Source organism: Rattus norvegicus, chromosome 15 (assembly GCF_036323735.1).
Source record: "Rattus norvegicus strain BN/NHsdMcwi chromosome 15, GRCr8, whole genome shotgun sequence".
Lineage (NCBI taxonomy): Eukaryota > Metazoa > Chordata > Mammalia > Rodentia > Muridae > Rattus > Rattus norvegicus.
This window is the reverse complement of record NC_086033.1, coordinates 7,253,149-7,280,690: the sequence shown is the minus strand read 5'-3', so window position 1 is coordinate 7,280,690 and position 27,542 is coordinate 7,253,149. Positions and strand designations below refer to the sequence as shown.

The 27,542-nt window shown below is 40.5% G+C and overlaps 1 pseudogene; it reads right to left on the bottom strand.

The window, feature by feature from the left end:
* Positions 1–7,295: 7,295 nt before the first annotated feature.
* On the bottom strand, positions 7,296–23,317 carry Egln1-ps3 (egl-9 family hypoxia-inducible factor 1, pseudogene 3; annotated as a pseudogene).
* Positions 23,318–27,542: the final 4,225 nt, after the last annotated feature.

The window sequence follows — 27,542 nt, the reverse complement described above, 5'->3', positions numbered from 1 at the left end:
GTATTGATCCTTCAGTTCAGAATTTAAATCACCTTCAAAGATAACAAACATACAAAAATGAAGAATATGGAAATGTGCTACACTAAAGTAATAAAATAAATATTTACCAGGAGAAGTAAAATGCAAGATTCCCAAATTGAAAATATAGAGTCTGTTTCCCAGGCCTACACATTCTTTCAAGTACTGACTCACGCCCTACCACAACCACGATCCCCAGACAAATATATTGAAATGAATTGAAGAAAGATACTATTTTCTTATTTTTCTTCATGTCATATAATTAATACTAAAATATCTATAAAAATAATTTCACCACTTCCTTTTTAACTAATTAATTTTTATTAGATATATTTCCTTACTTACATTTCAAATGTTATTCCCTTCCCCGGTTTCATGTCCGTAAATCCCCATCACCTCCCCTTCCCCCACACGGGTATTCCCCACATCCATCCCCCTTACTGCTCCTTCCATATTTCCCAGCACTAGGGGCCCAACCTTAGCAGGACCAAGGGCTTCCCCTTCCATTGGTGCACCAACAAGGCTATTCTCTGCTACATATGCAGTTGGAGCCCTGGGTCAGTCCATGTATAGTCTTTGGGTAGTGGTTTTGTCCCTGGAAGCTCTGGTTGATTGGCATTGTTGTTCTTAGGGGTTTCAAGCTCCTTCAACTCTTTCAATCCTTCCTCTAATTCCCCCCAAGGGGGTCCTGTTTTCAGTTGGGGGATTTGCTGCCAGCATTGACCTCTGTATTGGACATGCTCTGGATCTGTCACTCAGGAGAGATCTATATCTGATCCCTTTCAGCATGCATTTTTAAGCTTCATTGATCTTATCTAGTTTTGTTAGCTGTATACATATGGGCCACATGTGGGGCAGGCTCTGAATGGCCATTCTGTCAATTGTTTCTCTAAACTTTGCTTTTATATCCCCTCCCATGGAGATTTTCCCCCTTTTAAGACAGAGTGGGAGCATCCACATTTTGGTCATCCCTATTCTTGAGCTTCCTGTGGTCTGTAGATTGCATCTTGGGTAATTCAAGTGTTTGGGATAATATCCACTTATCAATGAGTGCATACCAAGTGTGTTTTTCTGTGATTGGGTTACCTTACTCAGAATGATACTTTCTAGTTCATTCCATTTGCCTACGAATTTCAAGAGGCCATTGTTTTTGATAGCTGAATACTACTCCATTGTGTAGATGTACCACATTTTTTTAATCCATTCCTCTGTTGAAGGGCATCTGGGTGCTTTCCAGCTTCTAGCTATTATAAATAAGGTTGCTATGAACAGAGTGGAGCATGTGTCTTTGTTGTATGTTGGGGCATCTTTTGGGTATATGCCAAAGAGAGGTATAGCTGGGTCCTCAGGTAGTAGTATGTCCAATTTTCTGAAGAACCTCCAGACTGATTTCCAGAGTGGTTGTACCAGTTTACAATCCCACCAGCAATGGAGAAGTGTTCCTCTTTCTCCACATCCTCACCAGCATCTGCTGTCACCTGAGTATTTTATCTTAGCCATTCTGACTGGTGTAAGGTAGACTCTCAGGGTTGTTTGGATTTGCATTTCCCTGATGACTAAGGATGTTGAACGTTTCTTTAGGTGCTTTTTGGCCATTCCTTATCCCTCAGGTGAGAATGTTTTGTTTAGGTCTGTACCCCATTTTTAATAGGGCTATTTGGCTCTCTAGAGTCTAATTTCTTGAGTTCTTTGTATGTTCTGTATATTAGCCCTCTATTGGATGTAGGATTGGTAAAGATCCTTTCCCAATCTGTTGGTTGCCATTTTGTCCTAATGACAGTGTCTTTTGCCTTACAGAAGCTTTGCAGTTTTATGAGGTCCCATTTGTTGATTCTTGATCTTAGAGCATAAGACATTGGTGTTTTATTCAGGAAAATTTCCCCAGTGCCCATGTGTTCAAGACTCTTCCCCACTTTTTCTTCTACTAGTTTGAGTGTATCTGGTTTGATGTGGAGGTCCTTGATCTACTTGTACTTAAGCTTTGTGCTGGATGATAAGAATATATCAATTTGCATTCTTCTACATGTTGACCTCCAGTTGAACCAGCACCATTTGTTGAAAATGCTATCTTTCTTCCATTGGATGGTTTTAGCTCCTTTGTCAAAGATCAAGTGACAATAGGTATGTGGGTTCATTTCTGGGTCTTCAATTTCTGTTCCACTTATCTATCTGCCTGTCTCTGTACCAATACCATACAGTTTTTATGACTATTGCTCTGTAATACTGCTTGAAGTCAGGGACAGTGAATCCCCCCAGAAGTTCTTTTATTGTTGAGTATAGTTTTCACTATCCTGGGTTTTATGATATTCCAAATGAATTTGCAAATTGCTCTTTCTATCTCTATAAAGAATGGAGTAGAAATTTGGATGGGGATTGCCTTGAATCTGTAGATTGCTTTTGGAAAAATGGCCATCTTTACTATATTAATCCTGCCAATCCATGAGCATGGGAGACCTTTCCATCTTCTGAGATCTTTAAGGACTATTGTGAAGGGTGTCATTTCCTTAATTTCTTTGTCAGCCTGTTTATCCTTTGAGTAGGGGAAGGCTACTGATTTGTTTGAGTTAATTTTATAACCAGCCACTTTGCTGAAGTTGTTTATCAAGTTAAGTAGTTCTCTGGTAGAACTTTTGGGGTCACTTAAGTATACTATCATATCATCTACAAATAGTGATATTTTGATTTCTTCCTTTCCAATTCGTATCCCTTTGACCTCCTTTTGCTGTCTGATTGCTCTGGCTAGGATTTCGAGTACTATATTGAATAAGTAGGGAGGAAGTGGGCAGCCTTGTTTAGTCCCTAATTTTAGTGGAATTGCTTCAAGTTTCTCTCCATTTAGTTTAATGTTAGCTACTGGTTTGCTGTATATTGCTTTTACTATGTTCAGGTATGGGCCTTGAATTCCTGAACTTTCCAGGACTTTTACCATGAAGGGGTGTTGAATTTTGTCAAATGCTTTTTCAGTGAAAAAAATCATCTAGTGATATGATCATGTGGTTTTTATCTTTGAGTTTGTTTATATAGTGGATTACATTGATGGATTTCTGTATATTGAACCATCCCTGCATCGCTGGGATGAAGCCTACTTGATCATGATGGGTGATCATTTTGGGGTGTTCTTGGATTAGGTCTGCAAGAATTTTATTGAGTACTTTTGTGTCAATATTCATAAGTGAAATTGGTCTGGAGTTCTCTTTGTTGAGTCTTTGTATGGTTTAGGTATAAGAGTAATTGTGGCTTCAAGAAGGAATTTGGTAGTGTTTTGTCTGTTTCTACTTTGTGGAATAATTTGGACACTATTGGTACGAGGTCTTCTGTGAAGATCAGATAGAATTCTGCACTAAGGGCATCTGGTACTGGGTTCTTTTTGGTTGGGAGACTTTTAATAACTTTTAATAACTGCTTCTATTTCTTTGGGAGTTGTTGAGATGGCTTATTTGTTCCTGATTTAACGTTGGTACCTGGTATTTGTCTAGAATCCTCCAGATTTTCCAGTTTTGTTGAATATAGGCTTTTGTAGTAGGATCTGATAATTTTTTTGAATTTCCTCAGATTCTTTTGTTATCCTCCCTTTTCATGTCTGATTTTGTTAATTTGGATACTCTCTCTCTGTGACTTCGGGTTAGTCTGGCTAAGGGTTTATCTGTCTTGTTAATTTTCTCAAAGAACCAGCTCCTGGTTTTGTTGATTCTTTGTATAGTCCTCTTTTGTTTCTACTTGGTTGATTTCAGCCCTGAGTTTGATTATTTCCTGCCTTCTTCTCCTCTTGGGTTTTTTGCTTCTTTTTGTTCTAGAGCTTTTAGGTGTGCTGTCAAGCTGCTGATGTATGCTTTCTCCTGTTTCTTTTTGCAGGCACTCAGAGGTATGAGTTTTCCTCTTAGCACAGCTTTCATTGTATCCCCTAAGTTTTGGTATGTTGTACCTTCATTTTCATTAAATTCTAAGAAGTCTTTAATTTCTTTCTTTATTTCTTCCTTGACCAAGTTATCATTGTGTAGAGCATTCAACTTCCATGTATATATGGGTGTTCTGTCATTACTGTTGTTTCTTTCATTATTGTTGTTATTGAAAGCCAGCCTTAGTCCGTGGTGATCTGATAGGACGCATAGGATTATTTCTATCTTCCTGTATCTTTTGAGGCCTGTTTTGTGACTGTATATGGTCAATTTTGGCAAAGGTACTATGAGGTGCTGAGAAGAAGATATATCTTTTGTTTTAGGGCGGAATGCTCTATAAATATTTGTTAAATCCATTTGGTCCATAACTTCTGTTAGTTTCTCTATGTCTCTGTTTAATTTCTGTTTCTAAGATCTGTTCCTTGATGAGAGTGAGATGTTGAAATCCCCTACTATTATTGTGTGAGGTGCAGTGTCTGCTTTGAGCTTGCGTAAGGTTTCTTTTATGAATATAGGTGTCCTTACATTTGGAACATAGCTATTTAGGATTGAGAGTTCATCTTGGTGGATTTGTCCTTTGATGAGTATGAAGTATCCTTCCTTAAATTTTTTGATGATTTTTGGTTGAAAGTCAATTTTATTCGATATTAGAATGTTTTTCTTCAGACCATTTGCTTAGAAAGTTGTTTTCCAGCCTTTTACTCTAAGTTAGTTAGTGTCTGACTTTTTCTCTGAGGTATGTTTTCAGTATGCAGCAAAACGCTGGGTCCTCTTTACACATCCAGTCTGTTAATTTATGTCTTTTTATTGGGTAATTGTGTCCATTTTGTTGAGAGATATTAAGGAATACTGATTGCTGCTTCCTGTTATTTTCACATTTTGAGGTGGAATTATGTTTGTATGTCTCTCTTCTTTTGCTTTTGTTGCAAGGAGATTACTTTCTTGATTTTTCTAGGGTGCAGTTGCATCCTTGTTGGATTTGTAAATCTAATAGCCTTGTTGGATTTGTAAATCTAATAGCCTTGTACGGCTGGATTCATAGAAAGATATTACGTATATTTGGTTCTGTCAAGGAATATCTTGGTTTCTCCATGTATGTTAATTGAGAATTTTGCTGGATATAGTAGCCCAGGCTGGCATTTGAGTTCTCTTATGATCTGTATGACATCTGCCCAGGAACTCTTGACTTTCATAGTCTCTGGTCAGAAATCTGATGTAATTCTGATAGGTCTGCCTTAATATGTTACTTGACCTTTTCCCCTTACTGCTTTTAATATTCTTTCTTTGTTTTGTGCATTTTGTGTTTTGACTATTATGTGACTGAAGGAATTTCTTTTCTGGTCCAATCTTTTTGAAGTTCTGTATGTTTCTTGTATGTTTATGGGTGTCTCTTTCTTTACATTAGGGAAGTTTTCTTCTATAATTTTGTTGAAGATATTTACTGGCCCTTTAACTTGGGAGTCTTCATTCTTTTCTACACCTATTATCCTTAGGTTAGATCTTCTCATTGTGTCCTGGATTTCTGGCATGTTTTGGGCTAGGGGGTTTTTGCATCTTATCTTGACTATTGTATAAATGTTTTCTATGGTATCTTCTTAATTTATTATATCCTTCTTAAAGTCCTCCATCATTATCAAAAAATGAGATTTTAAATCTAAATCTTGCTTTTCTGGTGTGTTTGGATATCCAGGATTTTCTTTGGTGGGAGAACTGGACTCTGATGATGCCAAGTAGTCTTGTTTTCTGTTGCTTAGGTTCTGGGGATTACCTCTTGCCATTAGGTTGTCTCTGGTGTTAGTTTGTCTTGCTGTTTCTGACAGTGACTTGACCCTCCTTTAGGCCTGAGTGTCAGCACTCTTATAGACCTCTTTTCCTGTTTTCTTACAGCTGTTTCTGGGAACAGAGTGCTCTGCTCCTGGCGGCTGCTTTCAGCTCTTGGCACAGGCAGGAACCAGAAGGGTCCTGCCCCTGACTTTTCCTAGGTCTCTGTGCCCATGGGTACAGATGGTAGTTTTCTCTTGGGTGAGGAATGTGGGCAGAGAGTATTCTCTTCTGATTTCTCAGGAGTGTCTGCACTTCTGAGGGTCCAGCTCCCTCCCCCATGGGACTAGGGTACAGGGATCTGTTTGACCAGTTCAGTTCAGTTCTGGGCACAGACCTGGACCGAGGGTTCTAGCTGTTGACTGCTTCTATATTCCTTTGGCCAGAGGTGCTATGCAATTTCCTCTTGGGTCAAGGATGTGGGCAAAGGTGGGCAAAACTGGCAGTATTTCCTGCAGTCTCAGGATTGTCTGCACTTCTGGGTGTTCCGCTTTCTCCCCCATGGTATTTGGGAGCAGAGAGCTGTGGGATGGGATCAATTCAGTTCAGGGCACAGCCAGAAACTTGAAGTGTCTTGTCCCAGAGGACCTCTGCCTTTGTGTGTCCTCAGTATACCAGGCAGGTCACTTGGAGCAGAAAAGTTGGTCTTACCTCTTCTCTCAGGTGTGTAGGTGCTCCTGGTGGCTGGCTTTCAGCTCTCAGCATGAGCCATATGTTTCTTGAATAAAACATTCATTATGCCGAGACGTTTTTCCTTTTCCTATTTTCCTCAGGACTTTTATCATGAGGTGATGATGAATTTGTCCAATACCTTTTTCTGTAGATATTGAGATAACATTACAACATCGATCATGGGGACAATTTTTGCGTGTGATACATTCATGTGATTTACCTCTATTGTGTTACCCTTTCATAATTATGTCACATCTCCATGGTGTGTTGAATCTTTCATTTTTATATTTTTCATTTTTTGAGACAGGGTTCATCTATGTAGCACTGCCTGCTTCGGAGCTCATTTTTTTAGACTATGTTGACCTTACTCATTCATTCACATAGTCCCACTTACTTATTCCTGACAATGGAGTTGCTAGACAAAATAGCTACAGTCATGCATGGGCAAGGAGATTCTGAAATGAATTCTAATAGCTTATAAGATGACTCTAAGGAAATGAAGCAGGACTGTCTAATATTAAAAAATAATATATAGAGGTGGGAAGCCCTAAATCACTAGGTAACTGTACCCACTGACTTTTCTCCTTCTTATGTTCTTATTTAAATATTTTAAAAGTCTGTAGAAGTTTGAATTTTAAGTATAAATTATATTTACTAAGATTTATATTTTTATTTTTTTATTTTGAGGATGATACTGTAATTTTTTTCTTAATTCAGTTTTGATAAACTGTACCTAATACAAAAATTTCCTGAATTCGAAATTGATTTAAAAAGTTGATGAAATGAACTCAGTTAGATGACAGGTCTGGCAAAATGGAAGACTGAAGAAAACCCTACAAAGGTCCCTTGTTTCCTGTCCAGATGGAAAAACTACTCTCTGTCCACCGATGTCATCATCTCTTAAGTCAGCAGCCAAGACAGTCAGATCTGAAGCTGACCCCACAGTCCCGGCAGATGAAGCCCTCTGTTGGATGACACCTGGCGGAAGTTGCCTGCCTGGCTCCCAGCTGAAATACCAGGCAGGTGTCTCTGTTCATCCTGTCCACATGTCCCTGAGTCCACAGAAGTCAACTGAGAGGCTATAGGTGACGGGGATACTGCCAGATCCAAGGCCCTGCTAGACAACTTTGCTGACTGACTGGGGCTTGAGTTCAATGCTCACACCTTTCTCACTTGTTAGATATTTTACCTTAGCTTTTGCTTTCTCTTCTAGATCAAAATACCAAACAATTATTGCACAGCTTGTAGTGCATCCTTGCTCTACTTGATGAGGGTTATGCCTGTCAGACCAGAAAAAGCGCAATCTATCGAATATGGGTTCAATGCCAGCAAACTGGGCTTTGCCTCCTGGAAAAATTTGAAGAATACCTCCACTTAGTTTGGCGTCCCAGTTTTTATTTAGATAATATAAACAGATCACACATCTTCCTCCTCCGTTTGGGTTTTGACATGACGGATGTAGCCTGTTCTGTTGCCTGGGTAACAAGCAACCATGGCCTGGTGCTGCCCCGCTCTGAACGACACTGGTTGAACATAATACATGGCCAACTCCAAATATCCCCCCATGTCATGTCAATGAAGGAAAGAGAAACAGACTCAATGAAGACTAAGCCCTATGGGAAAGGAAAGCATGTTCTGCTCAGCTCCCCAAGTCTCGGCTCAGGAGACCAGTCACCCTGATACACCAAGAAAATAACGTCCACGGAGTTGCAGAATGCCCCTGTACTCTGGGTATGTTTAATGCTGGATAGAGAGTCAACAGAATCCCTTGGTCTCCTGACCAATAGCAGGGTGTGTCCCATCTACAGGCAGAGCTTCACCCGCTGCTAGTCAACATCACATCTGAATATCCTGTCAGCATAGGAAATTCATTTTAGTTCCTCGGGGTGAACCATAGTGCTCACCAGAGTGACCAATGGAGAAGGACAAGAATTGGGAGCCAAAGTTTCTTTTTGCAGTTTATCCTGTAGTTGCCCGGCTCCCCGCTGCTGTGGGGGATCAGTCGTCCATGCTGCTCATGAGCAGGGTAATGGATGGTCTCTTTGCCCTCAATCCAGGTGACCTGTTCCTCCTGGATGCCCTTGGAAGAGTCACTCTTCTAGCTGACCAGCTGCCTGTCCGTGAACTTGCCAAACTCGTGCAGGGCGCGCACCTCTTCGCTGATTTGCTGCGTGGTCTCCCTGCCCAGGGAGTCCTCCTCTATGCAGATGCTGTACTTGCACACAGCACAATGCACTCCAGTGCCAGCTTCATCACAGTCAGATACTTGCCCTGCCCATTGGGCTGCAGCTCTCTGCCAGGACTCAGCACCTCCCGGGGGCCGCAGCCTGCTGGGCACAGGCTGGCTCGCTCAGACCCAGACACCTGCTAGTTGGAGGATCCTAGGTGCTGGGCTGTGCGGGGCCTGGACCATCCTGGCCTGCGTCCTATGTGCTGGGAATTCACCAGACCGCTGGGCTCCTCCTTCCCATGACAGCCTCGCAGGTGCGCGCGACTCCGGGGACGCCATCCGGCGGGGGCATGACACGGGGCTGCGCTCTGGTGTCCTCGCGGCCTGGCACACCAGATTGTGCTTCTTCCATCCTGGCACTGCTGCTCCTTGCAGCAGTAGAAGGAGCTTCAGCAGCAGGCACTGCGCAGCGGGTTCTCCATCTTCCCGGACAGCTCTCAGTACTGCCATTTGAGCTCTAGCGCTCGGCAGGCGGAGCCCCGCCACTGTCACTGGCCTTGGCCTTGACTGCCCTGCCTGGAGTCGCCAAGCACAGCAATGAGAGTCAGGACTGCAGGGAGCATGGCGCCCTGGGGCCCATGAGGCTGCTTCTTGGTGAGCTTTCAGGGCAAGGGCCTGTGGGTGCCATATGCTCAATCTACCCGTGCTGCAAGTACACCTCGGCCTGATTGACTGTTTTTAAATCCATGTGCTTTTTCTAAAAAAAAAAAAATGCACCTTACCTATCCATGCCATTGTGTCTTCCACATATATAAACTTCATATTATACACTGAAAATGTCCTTCACTATTCCCGGAACCATGGCTGGTCATGGCTCTGCCAGATGTTATCTCCATTCTAGTAAAGAGAAGCTGCCCAATGCTTTGACACACTGAAGAAGGGGAGACCTGGATTGTTAGTTAAATTTTGTCCTAATAACAGTGTCCTTTGACTTACAGGAGCTTTGTAATTTTATGAGGTTCCATTCGTTGATTCTTGATCTTAGAGCATAAGACATTGGTGTTCTGTTCAGGAAATTTCCCCCAGTAACCATGGGTTCAAACCTTCCCCAGTTTGTCTTCTAATAGTTTTCGTGTATCTGGTTTGATGTGGAGGCCCTTGTTCCACTTGGACTTGAGCTTTGTACAGGGTGATAAGAATGGATCGATCTGCATTCTTCTACATGCTGACTGACAGTTGTACCAGCACCATTGGTTGAAAATGCTATCTTTTGGGGTTGGGGACTTGGCTCAGTGGTAGAGCGCTTGCCTAGGAAGTGCAAGGTCCTGGGTTCGATCCCCAGCCCCGAAAGAAAAGAAAATGCTATCTTTTATCCACTGGCTGGTTTCAGCCTCATTGTATATCAAGTGACCATTTTGTGTGGATTCATTTCCAGGTCTTCAGTTCTATTCCATTGAGGTACCTGCCTCTCTCTGTACCAACACCATACAGTTTTTATCACTATTGCTCTGAAATACACCTTGAGGTCAGGGATGGTGATTCCCCCAGAAGTTCTTTTATTCTTGAGGATAGTTTTCCCTATCCTGAATTTTTTTTCCTTTTCAAATGAATTTGCAAATTGCTCTTCCTAATTCTATGAAGTCCCTTAAAAAGAAATTAAAGAAGGTCTGAGAGGATGGAACAATCTCCCATGCACAGGGATTGGCAGGATTAATGTTGTAAAAATGGCAATTTCCCCAAAGGCAATCTACAGATTCAATGCAATTCCGGTCAAATACTCAAATAGTGTCTCCTGTCTCTGTCCTGGACTTTTATCCTTCTTTGTGCAGTGCAGTAGTTGTATTGGATCACACCCAAACAAAGGGAGAAGTTTCTTGAGACATGTAGGGACTCATACAGGAGTAGTCATGCTAATGGTCTAAAGTGCCAGGCATCCATGTGGGCATTAGTGGGTTCAGGATCACGCCTCAGTATCTCAGCATTGTCAGGGTTGGAGCAGATCTCTCACATCTCATCCTGGAAGGCAATGCAGATTGAGACCCATCAGATGAAAGGCAGAATTGAGGAGCTCTCCGGGGAGTGGAGCTCGTGAGTAAATCATGTTGATGAACAATCAAAGCCATGTTAAGGGCAAGCCTCAGACTAGACTCCAGGTACGGAGCCTGCAGCAGAGACCACACATCCTTGGTGGAAATTGTTCTCTTCCAGACTAGGAAGGAGAGGGGCGGATGATGCCGCTCTTTTACTACAGTAAATCTCACATTTATAGGAAGTGTTTCTTCCCAATGAACAAGTGATTCTTGTGACACTCCCCTGAATCATGTGACTTCTAAGATTATGTGACAGAGACTTAACGCTTAGAGGAAGGAATCCCATGGGTCTCCAGATTTCTGCCATCAAACCAAGGTCAAAACGAATCTACTCTGTGAATGACAGAGAGATATACATAGAGAACCTCATTGTAGACACAGAGCTACTTCAGTACCATGACTGAGGGGATCGGAGTGTGAGTTGCCTCAGCAAGTACAAGTACTTGCCTCCAACTCTCCAAACCAGAGCTCCTTCCCTAGGAACCATGTATGTGGTTTAAGGAAAGAACAAACTTGCCACATACCGTCCTCTGATTTTAATGTTGTTGGAAATGCAAGGTCTTAGCCCACAGAAAGTAAGACATCTAGATAATATTTCTTACCTATGCTATGACTTCTTTATCTGATGTACACTTGAACATGTATTAGTGTATGTTTCATTTGAGAGGACTTCTATGGCTATTTTAAATTTGTCGCCCAGAAGCTGTAGAAACAAAGAAGGCCTACTCCAGAGCATCTCAGGAAAAAATGGGTTAAGGGAATATGGCCATTGCGAATGTCTAACTGAGCTGAGTTGCTTTTTGTTTTTTTTTTTAATTGGATTTTTAATTTACATTTTAAATGTTATCCCTTTCCTGGTTTCCCCCTCAAGAAACTTCATATCGCATCCCCCTCCCTGCATCTATGACAGTGGGCCCTCACTCACCACAGATTCCCTCCCACCTCCTCACCCTGGCGTTCTCTTGCAATGGGGTATTGAATATTGACAGGACCAAGGGCCACTCTTCCCATTGATACAAGGCCATCCTCTGATACATATGTGGATGGAGCCTAGGGCCATCCCAATGTACTCTTGGGATTGTTGCTTAGTCCCTGGGAACACGGGGAGGGGTCCGCTTGGTTGATGTTGATGTCCTTCTTATGGGGTTGCAAACCCCTTCAGCTACTTCAGTTTCTTCTCTAACTCCTCCATTGAGGACCCTGATCTCAGTTCAATGGTTGACTGTGAGCATTAACCTCTGTATTTGTCAAGCTCTGGCAGAGGCTTTCAGGAGACAGCTCTATCACGCTCCTGTCAGCATGCACTTCTTGGCATCCACAATATTGTCTGGGTTTTGTGTCTGTATATGGGAAGGATTCCCCAAGTGGGGCAGTCTTTGGATGGCTTCTACTTCATTCTTTGTTCCACACATTGTCTCTGGATTTCCTCCTGTGATTATTTTTGTTCTCCCTTCTAAGAAGGTCTAAGGCATCCACACATTGGTCTTCCTTCTTCTTGAGCTTCACGTGGTTTGTGAATTGTATCTTGGGTATTCCACGGTTTTGGGGATAATATCCACTGATCAGTGAGTGTATACTAAGTTTTTCTTCTGTGATTGGGCTACCTCACTCAGTATGACATTTTTCAAGTTCCATCCATTTGAATAAGAATTTCATGGTTATTGTTTTTAATGAGCTGAGACTTATGAGACAAGCAGTGCTCTAAGTGGTCCTCACTAGACATCTCGTGCAGTAGTAAGCAATCCCTAACAGAATTTATATGAGAAACCTCTCTGTCCACATAAAAGGGATTTGTTAGAATGATTAAAGGCTATGGACCAGCTAATTAAACAATGGCTAATTATGAATGGCAAGTCCAATAATCCAGGGAGTGCTCAGTCCATGAGGAGACTGATGTCTCAACTTGCCCTCAGTACATTTTGAATTCTCAATAAGCAGGCTCTGATGGGGTTGAAAAATTGGACACACTAGAAAGGTGAGTGCAAACAGGCTACAAATAAAAGCTTCTTTATTCCAGTCCTTGGTTAGCCTTCCAGAAGAAGGAATGGTCCTGGTTATATCTGGATTAAATTTCTGTGTTAAAAGTGAAATTTCCTTCCTCAAACATGCAGACTGAATTAAGCAGAAATCCATCACAGTTGTGCACTCTATTTTTGGTTTGAGTTAATTCCAGATGAAGTCCAAGTTGAAAACCAAGAATAGCAATCCTAATCACATTCTCTGCTTCAATAATATTCTTTAGCAAATGTTACACTGAAATCTCGAAAGAAATAAATGACTATAATGAAAAGACACATCTAGTTATCTCTAGACTTCATGGTCATGATGACTTTTAAGGGGCTCTTTATGACCATAAATTTCTCAAAATATGACTTAATAACTTTTCTCATATTTTGAGGGACACAAGGAGGAGTAATAAACCAATTTCAAAAAGTCTGTTCTTTCTTTAACAGTGGAAATTGAAATTCAATTAATTATAATATGTCTAATAGTAGTTACTACTAAAATGAATATAAGAAAGGGTAAATGAGTAGTCTTTAAAAAAATAAAAAAAAAGGGCCTAATACATCAAACACATTGGACCCGATAGAAAGAATTTTTTCCCAGGCCATTTGATTTTGGTCTTGAACTTCTCCAGATCAACTCTTGGTCACTCCATGCATTGTGACTTGTAAAATTCTTCTATCCTTAAACAGGAGAAACCAGGGTAGACCACTGTGTGCTCCTGTTTGTAAAGAGCAGCTAGAAGCATCCGATTACTTTCAAAGCAAAAAGTGCTTTATTTTATGATTTGAAGTTTCTCCTTGTGTCAGAGAAGCAGGGTTAGAGGTAGCAATACTAGGAAACAGAACAAGAAAGCCTCCATTTGTTTAAGCCTTTGAGGCTTTTCGGAACATCGGCTTTATTAGCCTTGCCTCTATTTAAGATCACTTCTGAGTTCTTCATAGTTGTTCTAATGCATTTTAAATATTTTAATCCACAATATTTTATTATGTATTTTCAGACTATTGTAAAGGGAATTTTTCTTAGATTTTTTTTCACATTATGGTTTTTATTGGTACAAAGGAAGGCTACTGACTTTGATGTGTGCATATTGTATTCTGCGTTTATGAATGTGTTTATCAGTCTTAAGAGGCTGTGATACATTTTTAGAGTCATTAAGATAGTATATCATCTTCAAATGAGAACATTTTGACTTCTCCCTTTTCCATTTATATTCCCTTGATCTTCTTCTGTTGACTTACTGTTCTAGCTAAGAATACAAATACTGTACTGAATAGGAATAAAAACAGTGCATATTCCTGTCTTGTTCATGATTGTAATTGAATTGCTTTGAATTTTTCCCTGCTTTGCACGACCCTAGCTGTGGGCTTGTAGTACATTGCCTTTATTATGATGAAATATGTCCTCAATATGCACAGCTTCTCCAGGACTTTTGTCATGAATGGATGTTGGATTTTCTTAGAGGCAATTTTTGCACCTAATAAGATGATAGTGTCTTTTGTGCATTTTTTTTTATTTTTCTGTGTTAAATCAACCTGTATGTCTCCGTTTCAGAAAACTTACCTGGTTGAAGATTATTTTTTGGTGTGATCTTGAATTTTTCACAGATTTTATTCAGAATATGTGTGTATATGTGGAAATTGGCTGGTAATACTCTCTTCCTCTCTTTCTCTGTCTATCATCTGTAATTCTCTCTCTCTCTCTCTCTCTCTCTCTCTCTCTCTCAATTGTAGGGTAATACATGATTCATAAAAGAATTTTATTGTATAAGATCTTTATTTTCTATTTTATGTAATAGTCTAAGAAGTGTTAAATGTGCATTAAATGTCTGACCAAAGTGTAAAATTAAATACAGGACATCCTGTGATCCTTTAGGTGGGAGATTTTTAAATACCTGCCTCTATGTCCTTGGTTAGTATGGTACTATTTAAATTATGCACATAGTGTTGATTTAATATTGGCATATCTTATACACCCAGTAAATCATCAATACTTTAAAAGAATATTCTAGTTTGGTGGAATGTTAAGTTTAAAAAGTCTTGTTTTCTCTCCATGCCTCCTTTCTTCTCTTTAGAATTATTAACTCCAGTCTTTTCTTTCGTTTGCCTAACTTGACCAGAAGTTATAAATATTTTGTTAATATTTTCAAAGAACCAACTCTTCCTTTCACTGATACTTTATATTTTTGTTCTTGTTTTATGCGTTATACCCCTTGGCCAAGGCTCAAAGTCCATCATGAAAGATGGGGCAGAGAGACTCTAGGTGCCTGAAGTAAGGGAGGATCCGAGAAAATCAATGACAGGAGCGCTGCCCTCGTGACACATAGCAGCTGTGGTTACCACACAGCTTCACCCCAGTCAACAGTCGCGAATGCAGTGGGAAGGCCTGAGAGCTCCTACTCCTAACTAAAATACTATGAAGAGTTTGGGTCTTCTGGTGGATGGTTGAACAATATTCTCTAAGGATTTATTATGGGGTGATTAAACAATAATTTAATGTAGAAGAGATACAAATGTATGATTCAAAGAGATAGAGAGTGATGTGTCTGGAAGAAATGGGAGAAATATCAAAATATATTGGTGGAAACTCTCAACAATAAAAAATTTAAAACATCATTAATATAATGGATATAGAAAGTGTTTTATTATAAAGGGCTCTTTCTTTAAGTGACTTTACTGAATTCTCTTAACTACAACAGGTCTGCCAATTTTCTGAGTTGAATGAAAGAGCATTATATAATTTGTCATTAATAAATTTTTAAAGTGCCCATTTACAAAAATAGTAAACATTATTTCCAGGTACATATCCAACAATAATCTAATGACTATGCCTGCATCGTCACAACACTGAAAATCGGGCGTAGGCCTTCGAGATTTAAGAAGAAACACACACACACACACACACACACACACACACACAAGAAGAAGAAACACACGCTCAGGTCATTCGTGTTAAAAGAATGCCATCCGGGCTTTACTGAGATCTCCATATATATATCACAGGCAAAAGCCGTGGAAAAGCAATAAAGCAGGTGAAAATCCCCAACCAGGAAAATAGGAAAACGGGAAAAATCTGCATCATGGTAAGTCCCGGCCCCAACACAGGGGCGTAAACAACTTCTTAACAACAATAAGCTGAAAGGCTCAGCAAGAGGAATGGGTACCATGGAAGGTCCTGGCCCCAAATCAGGGGCGGAGAGCAGCTGCCAAGGGTGTAAACAACTTCTTGCCATAGCAGGCTGAAAGGCTCAGTGAGGGGGAAGGGAAACACCCCAAGGTAGGGGCCAACAATGTGTTAAGATCAATCTGGGGTTCCAAAACTCTTTCCCATCTCTGAATCCCCTGCCAGTCCTCAGGGTTTCTCTTAGGCAAGTATGGTCCCAGAAGGTTGCCTGTCTTTGGCTAACTACTTGTTGTACAAACCGAGCCTAATTTGGACTGATCGATTATTCCCGGCCAATGAAAACCAAACCTGTTTGGTTTCAGCCTGAGACTGGATCTGTTGGTTCTTAAAACGGCACAGCAAAACAGCCCAAGTACAGCTGCTAAGAGTGAGCAATCAAGATAAGCTTTCAAATCCCCAACAGCCTTGCTGCTATTAAGGACCATAACAGGGGTTACACACACAGAATAATAAAAAGTAGAAGAAGATGTAACATGGGTTTCCCAAAGAAAGTCCAATTGTTCCTGCAGGAGAGCTGTTTGTTGGTTGAGATTAAGAATGACCAACTAAATCTGAGTATTAATGGTATTCTGCATAGTCAATGCTGTGGCGACCTTTCCAGACAATGTATCCACAGTTCCAACGACAGCTGCCAATTGAGATATGGCCACACTGGCCACTGAAGCAGCAGTGGCTGAAATGGCAATGGCAGCAATGACTGTCGCAGTAATGCCAAAGTCTCTTTTATGCCTGTAGAGTACCACTGGGAATCAGCCTTCATCCAGAGGTATGGGGATCACACCAGGAACTCGAACAATCAATGCAAAATCTTGTTTCCAGCAATTGGTCAGTAGACCGGACCTGGAAGAACAATTGAGAATCTCCTCCCTTGACACTGCCTCAGTCCCATTCCAAACCAAAAAAGAAAAAAAGGGTGCCAACACGCATGGTGCAGATTTCAGAAAATTTTTACCCTCCTTATTTTGGCAAAAATGTAGGGATGTTTCAAAAATATCAGATACACTTCAAGAGGCAGTACTTAAAGGTCCAGGCCAGTACCTATGTGCTGGTCTAGGAGGCAGATAATTATCATTTCTAGCAAGACTAATGGGGTACACAATATCTCTCAATCCTACAACACTAGCATTAGTAGCATTAATACTAAAATCAGCTATGGAAACATTACTAAAAGTAAACATGAATGAAAAAAGGAGGAGCCGTTTAACGAGGCTTTAAAAATCTTAACAAAACATAGACTATCCTTTAAGATGAAAAGTAAGGTTAAGAATTATTCGTTTTACCTTTATGCGAGCTGCCGATTTACCTGTTGTGCGGTTTCTTGTAATAATGGCAGGCCATGCTGTGTTAGGCATTCCCACTGGCATCAGGATCGGGGGATTCTTCAGGAACTTTCAGTATATCTCCAGGTGGACTGTCGTCCACAGGACGCACACAACGCTCAGGAACCCAAACAGGGGTCTCAGCATCCTTGGGAAAGATGCGAGCTGATCCTCTCACCCTGACTAAGACGGGGTCAGGTCCCTCCAGGCTCCCGAGGCCAGGTCTTTCCATTTAACCAAACCATTATGTGCTCTGTCCTTCCTCCAGTACCTGTCAGCCGCTGAGAGACCAGTCTTATCCACAATTAAAAAATTTAAGATATAAAGAATAGTTGATAATTTAGTAGGAAGGGCTGTATACTCTCCCTCTTTTATTCTTTCAATTTGGCTTTTCATGGTCAAATGAGCTTGCTGTACAATTGCTTGACCTTGAGAATTGTAAAGGATACCTGTTTTATGAAGAGTATCAAAATAATCACAAAATTGTTGAAATGTTTTGCTGGTATATGCTGGTCCATTATCAGTTTTTATTTGCCTAGGTAGGTACATTCATAAAGGCAAAGGCTTGTAAACAATGGCTTTTCACATCTTTGATCTTTTCTCCATTATGAGCAGAAGCAAAGCTCAATCCTGAATAGGTATCTATGGACACATGGACATATTTCAATTTCCCAAAAGAAGGTACATGTGTAACACCCATCTCCCAAATATCACTGGGCATCAATCCTCTAGGATTAACACCTAGGCTAGGTGAGGGAATTAACGAAGCACACGAGGGACATTGAGTAACTATCTGAACAGCTTGCTCCTTGGTGCATCCTGTCCGATGTCTTAAAGATTGTGAATTTACATGAAATTTTCTATGTAATTGAAGGGCCACATCATAAGAATCAAGAGCTATAGCTACAAATTGTGGCCAAACCATCAGCAGCATTACCTTCTGCCAAGGGGGACAGGCAATCCAGAATGACCTCTGCTGTGCCCTACATAAATAGGCTCTCTGCGTTGCCACAATAACGCCTGCACTTGCAAAAGACAAGAGCAAATGGGAGATACAGAAGCAACATCTGCAGCAGTTTGCAAAGGTAAAATAATATTAGATACATAAACACTATCTGTATAAATATTGCAGGGCTTTTCAGGAAACAAAGATAGCACCAAAAGGAGGTCCTTTAATTCAGCCAACTGTGCCGAGGTGCAGTCAAGCATCATTTTCTCCACCTTGCCCTCTGAAAGGACCACAGCGTATCCCTCAGAAGAACCATCAGTGAAAACTAATCTAGCCTCACTCAAAGGCTGATTTTTTTTTTTTTTTACTATAGAGGGAAAGATCACAGGATGTAACTTTAAAAACTGACAAATTTTATTTTCAGGATAATGGTTATCAAATTGACTAGTAGTGGAACATGAAAAAATGGACCAATCATCAAAAGTTCTAATCAAATTACTTACCTGTTCTTGATCATAAGGTAAAATAATCATTCTTTGAGCAGGTTGTGTAATCAACACAGCTCCCATATCATGAGGAACATCCCCTCCCCATAGATTAACAGGAATATTATCGATGATAAAGGGTTGAAAATATCCCATATGTCCTTCCTCATCTTTCCATTTAAGTATTTTACTAATTTGAGGAGCTGTAGCTGTCCCCATTCCTTGTAAAGTACATAATGACTAATTACATTTTTAGTTGCTTCTCCTGTTAAAGCAGTTGCAACCAGAGTGTCTGAAAAAGTGTCAATAGTCACAAATAAATCTAGAAATACCAGATTATTGTCTCTAGCTATTACTATTTTGATGATATAAAGAATGAGATTGTCTAATTGTTCCTATGCAAGGCCCCAAATCTGCCTGATATATAAGTCTATTGTGACTTTGCCCAGGCAAAGTCGCCTCCAGGCAATCCAGTCTGAGTTCTTAAGTGGCTTATAAAGGAACAGTACACTTCTCTTAAGTCAGTTGTATTAGCATAAATAGTTATAAAATTCGAGGGTGAACAGTATCTAAGAGGAAAAATTTTAATCAATTGCAAACCATAAGCTACACATTGGCTATCAGTATAGGAATTGAAAGCTTGATTTTTTTTTTAACATCTTAAAAACAGCGACTACAGCATGTAATTCAATAATCTGTGTTGAAGCAGGAGGAAACTCAAGAGAATAAATGTGATCCAATTACATGTGTTGCCTTCCCATTAGATAACCAATTTGATTGCTGTTTGGAATAAGGTATGTTTATCAGGTTCCTTTTCTAAAATACTTCCATGACTCAATCTTACAATTCTGTACATCTAGCTCTCTTACTTTCTGTAAAGCTATTCAGTTACTCTTCAGTTAATTGTCTAGGTGAATAGAATTTGCATTTCCCCTGGGAATATCAAACAAAGGCTTAAGTCCTCCTGTGGTGAACTTAATGTGAGGTCTTAGCCAATTAACATATTTTAGAAGTTTTAAAAAATAATTTAAAGTAAACTATCTTGAAGTTTCTGTGCCACAGTTTAGGATATAACTGATATCTCAAATATTGAAAAGGAATATTGAATCTTTTCTGGAGCAGCAGCTACTCCCCAAAATTTAAATCACATTGTAAGAGTAAAGACTTGTGGTAAAATTAAAATGTCTATATAATGAATAATATAGACTGAAAGATTCGAAGTCTTAACTTCTTGTATTGAAGCAGTGACAAAAATTTTATTTGTCATAATGTAGGGCCAAAAATTTTCCAATGGTATCACTTCATGGGCTTTCCAAAATTTTAAGCAAGCTCACTAAATGAAAATCTTTCACAATCACCAGGATGTAAAGAAATAGCATAAAAACAATCTCTTAAATCTATAATAATTCTATATGTATTTCTTGAAATAGCAGTTGGAGTAAGCAACCAGGCTGTAATGCTCTTATAAGTTCCATAGCCTCATCAACCCTTGTGACAATCTCCACCTGTTTGTTTTTTTTCTTAAGCACAAATATGTATGAGTTAGAATCCCAAGTCTGTCTGGGATCAGACTGTAAACTGTAGTCAACGTAACACTGGCAATCATTAACCACAATCTTTAAGTTTCCCTTGTACCACCAGAGCACAGCCATAACTTTGGAAAGCAAAACCCACCCTCCACCAAACTATCTATCCTCCAAAATCCAGTCTCTCCAAAACACCAAGTCCATTCCTCATGCTATAAAGTATGGCGGCCAAGCCTTGCATATGAACGAACGATGGTGCAGGCTCTAATACCTCACCAAAGAGACATTGCCCTAAATTCTTTTATAAGTCCTGTTTCCATGATAAGAGTTATATTAAAATATTATCCCAATCTAGACCTGTTTCCCTGGGTTGGCTCATGCCACGTGTTGTCTAAAATGACTCCACCCAAATTATCAGTTTTAAGCTAACTTTATGTTACCAATGTTACATATTTTTAACCATACCCAATAACTTAAAAACCATTAACCTATAAACCAAGACATGTAGAGCATATTATACATTTAAAACCAATCAGAAACAAAAAATGAAGTGGCTACATATATCTTTAATATTTATATTAAAACACTATCTTTACATTTTCTAGCTGTAATTTTAAGAAAAGCACCTTGTCCCCTGTTGAATCCAATAATCACACTCAAAGCTTTTTCTAAGAGAAGCAGCCATCAGCTCCATTACCATAGAAGCTGTGAAGCTTCTGGTGGCTTTAGGATGGGCCAGTATAAACATTTAGCCAGCCCCCTGAGGAGCTTCCACAGAGGACCTAGGCTCTAAGCTACAGGTGCAGGGCTCCAAAAGCCAATTTAAACTTTTTTTATTTATTTGTTCCTTTCTTGAAAGGAGTTAAAACTAAATCAAGGGGTGAATCAAACAGCATTTAAAGTTTTCACCATTTTTTCTTTTAAACATGAAACACAGAACAGACCCTTGCTGAACCATGCTCAGTGAAGCTCGTTTATAATACTTAGAATTTGGAAATATTTAAGTTGTCCCTTAACGGATGAATGCACAAAGAAAATGTGGTGCATTTACAGATTGCATTGCTGCTTAACAATTACAAAAGGCAAAGGGAAGCATGCAATATGCAGGACAATGAATGGATCTAGTAAAAGTCATTCTGGATGCGGTAATCCAGGCTGAAAAAGACAAATGGGATACATATTCACTTAAATGTGGATGTTAGCTGTTGATTCTTCAATCTGTGTAAATGTATGATCAGTTTAGTGTGAGGGTCGAGGGACATGGACCACACTGTCCTCATTTAGGGAAGTACAAGTTCACTCATGGATGGCTGAGGGACACTGTCAGGGATAGGAATGTCAAATGTGAAGGGACAGGGAGAGGGCAGCAATGGAGGGAACATAGAGAGGGACAGCTAAAATGAGGCACTGTATCGAAGCCTAAGAGAGTAGAAACCCTAATTGCTTTTTAAATTATTTTATAAAGGTAACTAATGATTTATTATAGGTGCAAGCAGAGGAGTATAAATGTTGATTGGGTTCATCTATGTGAAATTTCAATAATAAGTAAGTCACAACAATTGTGGATTTTGACTTTTAATGAACCTGCTACAGATAATGAATATCTAGTCCTTTTGGAGACATCTGTCACCATCTATTATACACTAGTCATTTTATTTGTTTACATTTCAAATGTCATCCCCATCATTGATCTCTCCACTTTGAACCCCCATACCCTCCCAATCGTCTTTGTTTCTAAGAGGGCACTCCTCCATCTACCCACCCACTTCCACTTCACCCCTCTAGCATCCCCCTTCTCTTGGACATCAAGTTTCTACAGGGCCAGTTGCCTCCCTTCCCAGAGATGTCAGATGAGCCAGTTGTTGCTACACATGCTCTAGCAGGAGCCATGGCCAGGACCATATATCCTCTTTAGTTGGTAGTTTAGTCCCGAGGGACACTGAAGGCTCCAGTTAATTGATATTGTTGTTCTTCATATTGGGTTCCAAACCCCTTCATCTCCTTCAGGCTTTCCCCTGACTCTTTCATTGTGGTCCCCAGGCTTAGTCCAGTGGTTGGCTGTGAATATCTGCATCTGTGACTTGAACATGAGAGGGTAGAAGGAAGCCTCGGACTCCCAAGGTAATAGGATGTAATTCTATATTTGCCCAGAAGATGGCGACATAGGATGGTATTCACACACACTTGTTTCTCACTAACCTCTTAGTTCTTCTGTCCAGCGTGTCAGGTAAGTTCCCCAATGTGCTCTGTGACTGAAGATTCCTTCTGCTTGCTGGAACTCGATCCGCTGCGTGGAATACTCTCGATCGGCGATGGGCGTCTGGGTCGGTGGACGCAATGACTCCAGGAACTGAGAATGAATGGACTGAGTTGAGCAGACATTGAATTCATCTGAGGGGTTGGCATCTCCAGAACCTGCAGCTTAGCATCCATGGATCCAGGAGAGCACAGTGTGCAGGGCTGAAATCAGATTCTGTAATGGGGAGGAGGGAGAAACTAAGTTTTTGAAGTATTTGTTCTTTTTAAAAGCTCAAAGTGGGAGATCAGTCAGTTTTCCTCTTTTTGCAACATCTTACTCTGACCTACAGGACATATCCTGGGGTATATTGCTTTCCAGATTCAATGGGCTTTTCAGAAATTCCAGTTTCCTGAAACGGCATGGCCCTACTTTGGTGCACTGAGTGGTAGGAAGTGGAAAGGTCCTCTGAGGGGCAGATAAGGATCATAATATGAAAGGCCAAAAGAAGAGGAAAGAGACAGCTATAAAAGGAATGCTGGTGGGTACAAGGCAACAACAAGCATATTTCTCAAAGCCCTGTTTTACTGTAGTACTGTGGGAAGCATAACCACAAGCTAACAGAAACAAATTGTTAAAATAAACAATGCATTCGTTCCCGTTCCCCAAACTTCTCCGTTTTTTTCCACCAAGGTCAATAGAAATTTAAGCCTCAAGTACACCTTCTCTTATGGTTCCATACCTCAGGCAGAAAAATCTGCCAACAGGCCTTGACCTACCTTGACTATGCCTAGCAGGCAGACCTTTTCTCTCTTTCTTTTCCTCTGTTTGAGAACAGGAGCAAATGACTTTATACAGTGGGCGATTTCCATTATCAACAAACAGAAATTCTCCTATGTCATTAAAGCTAGAAAGCCAGTCATTGATGGGCTGGTGCGGTAAGGTCATTCTAACTAAACTATCCCATGGAGAAAAGTAAAAGAGACAGCCACACCTGTGTTTAGGAAACAAGATGTCCGCAGGTGATTTGAGTATGGGTGCTGAGTGGGAGAGAGGAGGTCATGAATCTAGCTGGAAAAGCCCACCCCACTTTTAGATGTGTTTCCAAAAGGCATGTATTAGAATTTTAACTGCAATAAAAGTGTGTCAGCAAATGTGCTCTAATGATAGGTGATTAGGTTTTGGGGGCCATATTGACACAGAAACTGGATTAATGATAATATCTTGGGAAGTAGCTTGTGTTACAAGGAGAACTTCAGTTATCCCTTACCTAGACCATCTACTGTCTTTTCTTCTCTTTTTTCTCTTTCACTCTTCTACCTGGGCTGATGTAGCAAAAGGCTCTTTCCAGAGACAAGTCAAAGGAGAATTAATGTGCAATCTTTAGCCTGTTTTCTTGGAGACACATTGGACTGGAAAGGCTGTGAGGGAACCAGGTGGGAGGAGACTGCAAAAGGCAGAAGGAAGCAGTGACTGCACTGGTCGTGTTTCCCATTCTGTCACAGAAGCATTTTAAGAAAGGAGGGTTCCATTGGCTCAGAGTCGGGAAGCACAGACTCCATCCTAGAAGGGGTGAGTGTAGCCGTGAGAGGTGCAGTTGGTAGAAGTAGACTGGCTGGCAGGATGTGAATGAGACTCTTACCATGTGGGTGGAGCAGGGAGCAGAAATAGGGAAATTCTAGCTCTTAGCTTCCTCTCTGTGCCATTTAGTGCAGGCACCTGGCCTGAGAGTTATGGTGTTACCACCATTCAGAGTGAGTTTTACGTCGATTCTCTCCCCCAAACCCCTCAGAGTGACATTCAAAGGCGTGCTTCACTAACACACTAGGCACTTTTTACCTTCCTCAAGTTGTCAGTGACCAGCAGCAGAGCAAGGCAAGAAGGTAGCACAGCCATTTAGAGGGAGGAATCAAGGAGTGGTGTCCGTGCAAGCCAGAAGAGACCTACAGGAAAGCTGGACATCAAAGAGCCACACACATTCTCTTATGGATTCTCATGGTTTTCCCAGGGTGAGATTCAGATGCATGTGGTAGTTACAGGCATTTCTGGCTGAAGCCGGTTTTCCTATGTGACATTAGGAAACAATTATAATAAAAGAAAGTTTCAAACACCAATCTATTCTGATTCTGATGGCCACAAGTTTGATACTAGGCTGGAATTCTCTTCCTAACTTTCGATAATTTTGAAAATAAAGGATAGATAGTATAATGTACTCTAATCCTAAAATTCTGCGAAATATGTATTTCATAAATATGCATTCCATGATATTCAGTTGAAATTGCTGGGAATTGTACTTTCTTCTATCCCTATAACCACTCTGCTCTGGATAGAATTACTAAGGAATATGATGACTTGGGCTGTGTGTGTGTGTGTCTTTGTGCGTTCTGTGTGTGTGTTTATGTGCGGTGGTTTCTGGCCCAACTGAAGGAAAATTAAGGTTTCTGCATTTAAGTATTTTAAGTGGTTTGGATAGATTTTAATTCTTTTCATAAGGTATTTGTTCTGGGTTGTCTGGTATGAATGACAGAGAAGTGCTGTAGTCACTTTACTTTGACAGTTTACCTATGGGTGGCAGTTTTCTGTAGTCCTTGACAGCGATGCTTTAGATCATTTTTCTTACAAACTCCAGCTGGCTCTTATGGCTAGAATAGGAAAATCGATTTGGTTGTTTACTGTTTTTTTTTTAAAAATTCCCATTAAAAATTTCTGATGTTAATACTTTAAATAAACATGATTGATTAATATTTTTAAAAGAGGTAAAAACACTCAGTGACCTAGAAAACCATGGATGGGTTCCTCTTTAGTCAACTGGAGCCACAAAAATGTCAGAATCACACAGCCAATCAGAATTCACCTGAAACCAGACACTACAGAAATAGTCTCATTTACATAGAAAGAATTGGCTGATGGGAAATGATAAGCAAAGTTGCTCACCACAACCACGAAAGGACTCTTCACAACTGGGCATAGTGACTCAAAGTGCCAATTTCAGCACTTGGGATAAAGAAGTAGGTAGATTCCTGTAGGATCAAGGCCACCCTGCCCCACCCACCAAGTCCATGACATTTAGGTCTGCCTGACTATACTTAGAGGTCCTGCGTTTCTTTCTTTCTATTATTTTAATATTTAATTTTTACTTGTGTGAGTACATTGCAGCTATCTTCAGACACACCAGAAGAGGGCATCAGATCCCATTCCAGAGGGCTGTAAGTAGCCATGTGGTTGTTGGGATTTGAACTCAGGATCTCTGGGAGAGCGGTTGGTGCTCTTAATCACTGAACCATCTCTCCAACCCTTGACAGATCCTGTGGCAACATACTGACTAAAACTCTTTGTACATTCCATCAAATGGTTATTATTTCCAGGCTTGAATGACAATGGTACATTTATAACTTAGATGAAGTTATTTCATAAGTGACAGTGGTCTCAGTATTGAAGTGATGGGTAAACTATCAGAAATAAAAGAACGCTGCAGGCCACTGGATATATATGCAGGATAGCAGTAGATGTAGTTGCACTTTTTATACTTATATATAATTATACACATAGTTTTCCAAACCTATTTATTTTTATTTAGTTTGTTTAAGATTTATGACGTATACAGCATTCTGCCTGCATGCATGCTTGCAGGCCAGAAGAGGGCGCCAGATCTCACTATAGATGATTGTGAGGCACTATGTGGTTGCTGGGAATTGAACTCGGACCTCTGGAACAGTAGCCAGTATTAACTGTGGAACCACCTCTCCAGCACCATTACTTCTTCTTTTTTTTTTTTTTCTTTTCTTTTTTTCGGAGCTGGGGACCGAACCCAGGGCCTTGTGCTTGCTAGACAAGCGCTCTACCACTGAGCTAAATCCCCAACCCCCATTACTTCTATTCTAATCTGCCTGGTGTCTCCAGTAATTTTCTTATGAATGTTCTCTCGGCATGATAAAGTTTGATCTTCACCTGTGCACTCAGAAGGGACACACATCTGCAGCGACATGTTCATTTTGAGTTTTGTATTTTGTAATCGAAGATCTTTTTGTTTGTATTTAGCATGGAACTATCTATGTAAACAAGGATGTTCTCCTCCCTGCCTCTGCCCTCCTGCTTCAACTCTTGAACTAACAGTGGACCACCACCATGAAAGGCACTTTCTTCTTTGTGTCCTAAAACCACAAAAAAAAGCAATTAAGTGCCTAAGAGGGCATTATGAAATATGCTATCACCTTAGATGGTTCACTGCATGGCTGGGTATTTCGAGGCATTGTCCCATTGGACTGGACAGAAGACTCTGGCATGAATTTTCTAATGGCGCTAAGTGCCCTTTCATTTTTCTGAAAGTCCTTTGGACTTATGCCAGAGTGAGGGATGTGCACGAATCTCACTGGAAATTAAGTGTCCGTTTCCTTTAAAGTTGGGTTGAGTTTCTTTTGAGAGAGGAGTGCTTGTGACTAGGATGATTCAGGAATCCTCCAGCCAAGGCAACTGTGGGAGAAGACATCGCTCAGGTGCACTAAATTCTCACTTCCACAAGGTGGCACCCCATACCTAGTAATCCATATCTGCATTTCTTCAGGACAACCATGTAAGGGCCACTGGCCAGAAGGGGTCAGAACAACACCACTCTTCTGTTCCCCTTTCATGGAGCACTAAGTGGTGATCGCCCTTATAGACAGCAGACTGCGGTGGTCAGAATGGAGGAACGTGATAATTTAAGGCCTGTAACTAGTAGGAATTAAAAGTTGACATTTTTACCTGCAGATAGTATAACATTTATGAAACATTTATGAAAATTCCAAGGATATAATCATTAAGGAAAAATTTCAAGCTGGTTGCCCATTAATTATTATATATCAATTGTATAAAAAAATCAAAGAAAAGCTATTGCTAAGGAGTACTGATCAAAAAGACTGCATATTTTTATTTTTTCATTTTAATTTGCTTTCAAACAGTGTGTGTGTGTTCCTACATTTTAAACTGATGTGAACAATGAGAAACTGTCCAGAGGGATAAAAAGAAACGATAGAAGAGGTGAGGAAAGGAAGGACAATGGTATTGAGAGGCAGAGATAGGCACAATATATGATGTATACATATATGAAAATTAGACACACACACACACACACACACACGTGCAATAGCAGCAAGGTACTTATCAGTAAAAGGACTTGCTGCCCTAGTATGATTAT